This window comes from Arachis hypogaea, chromosome 20 (assembly GCF_003086295.3).
Source record: "Arachis hypogaea cultivar Tifrunner chromosome 20, arahy.Tifrunner.gnm2.J5K5, whole genome shotgun sequence".
Classification (NCBI taxonomy): domain Eukaryota; kingdom Viridiplantae; phylum Streptophyta; class Magnoliopsida; order Fabales; family Fabaceae; genus Arachis; species Arachis hypogaea.
Window position 1 is genome coordinate 91280941 of NC_092055.1, and position 1811 is coordinate 91282751.

Consider the following 1811-nt stretch of genomic DNA (forward strand, 5'->3'; position numbering starts at 1 on the left):
TGGTTTCCACACCCAAAGTTTGGGTGGTTCCTCCAACCAGAGTTTTAGGTTTTAGAATATGGATCATGAGCTTGCCTAGATGAATTTCCAAGGTAATTAGCTTCCTCCCAATTAACTCCTTCTTCTGTGTCCAACTCTCCTTGAGGTGATGATTGAGTGTGGATAGCTGCAGCCTGATTCTTCTCTATTTACTTGGTCAATTCAGCCAGTTTCTTGGTGATCATCTTATTCTTGGCCAGGATTGCATCCATATAGTTTAATTCCAGGACTCCCCTGTTGTTGCTTCTGTCTGAGGCATAAAAATACTCATTGTCAGCCACTGTCTCTATAACATCAATGGCTTCTTCAATGGTCTTCATCTTGTTAAAGGAACCTCCAGACGGGTGGTCTATAGCTTTTTTTGACTCACAATTCAGCCCTTCATAAAAGATATGAAGTTGCACCCACTCATTAAACATATCAGGGGGCACTTTCTTGTCAAATCTTTGAATCTCTCCCAGGCTTCATAAATAGTCTCACCATCCTGCTGTCTGAATGTCTGCACTTCAGTTCTCAGCCTGTTTACTTTTTGTAGAGGGTAGAACCTTGTTAAGAATCTATTTACTATATCCTCCCAGGTTGTCAAGCTTTCCTTGGGAAATGATTCTAGCCATTTTGATGCTTTGTCCCTCAAAGAAAATGGAAACAATAGCAATCTATAGGTGTCAGAATGAACTCCATTAGATTTAACTGTGTCACATATCCTTTGGAATTTAGTGAGATGTTCATTAGGGTCCTCTTGGGCACTTCCTCCAAAAGAACAGTTGTTTTGTACAAGACTTATGGGCTGAGGCTTCAATTCAAAATTATTAGCATGGATAGTTGGCTTTTGAATGCTGCTACCACAGTTTTCTGGGTTTGGATTGATGTAGGATCCCAGAACTCTCCTCTCTTGTCCAGCAGGGTTGGCTGCATGATTGTTCACCTCTCCTTCATGATGGTTTTCCATATCATCCTCCATGGTTATATCCAAGTCTTCTTTCTCTTCTTCTGCACCAACAGCCCTCTTTCCTCTTGCTTCCCTCCTTAATCTCAAGAAGGTTCTTTCCAGTTCACTATCAAACGAGGTTGAAGTTTCCTTTCTCCTACCTGTCATACAAGAAACAAGTACAAGAAATAGCAAATGCAGAATTTACTAAAGCAGAGTACAGTTAGCTTGGTTAGAACAATTTATCAAATGGTTAGTGGGTTAGCTTGCTGGAAAGTAAGAGAATAAAGAAATTAAAGAGAAACAACTAAAATTGCAGAAAAATGAAAATGAACAGCTGAAATTAAATTTTCAATTAATCAAAAGAAAAGAAAATTGCTCAATCTAGTTATCCTCCAATTTAGTAATTGTCAATACAAAACCAATCCCGGCAGCGGTGCCATAAACTTGATTCACTCGAAAACTGTCTCTCAACAATTTCCTTCCGGCAAGTGTACCAGATTGTCGTCAAGTAAAAACTCACTGTAGAGTGAGGTCGAATCCCACAGGGATTGGTTGGTTGATCAATGTTAATTGGAGAATTGTGCTAGTTGAGCAAAATCAGATTTGGTTGAAAATTGCCGAATGTAAATTTGGCGGAAAACTTAAATTGCAAGGAATTAACTAACAGAAATTAAATTGCGAGAAAATAAATGACAGAATCTTAAATTGCAAGAAATTAAATGGGAATGGGGAGTAAGCATGAAATTAAAGACACAGAATATAAAAGGATGGAAAGATCAGAGATGGAAGAGTTCATTGGGGTCAGGAGATGTTATAATTCTCTGGATTAAATTTATTTTCA

General features: G+C 38.4%; 1 non-coding gene across 1 annotated transcript; it reads left to right on the forward strand.

Annotated features, from left to right (window-relative positions):
• Nucleotides 1-452: 452 nt before the first annotated feature.
• LOC112787203 (small nucleolar RNA R71) lies at nt 453-559 on the forward strand. The gene has a single exon (XR_003194629.1). It is a non-coding gene; the product is annotated as a small nucleolar RNA R71 (small nucleolar RNA).
• Nucleotides 560-1811: the final 1252 nt, after the last annotated feature.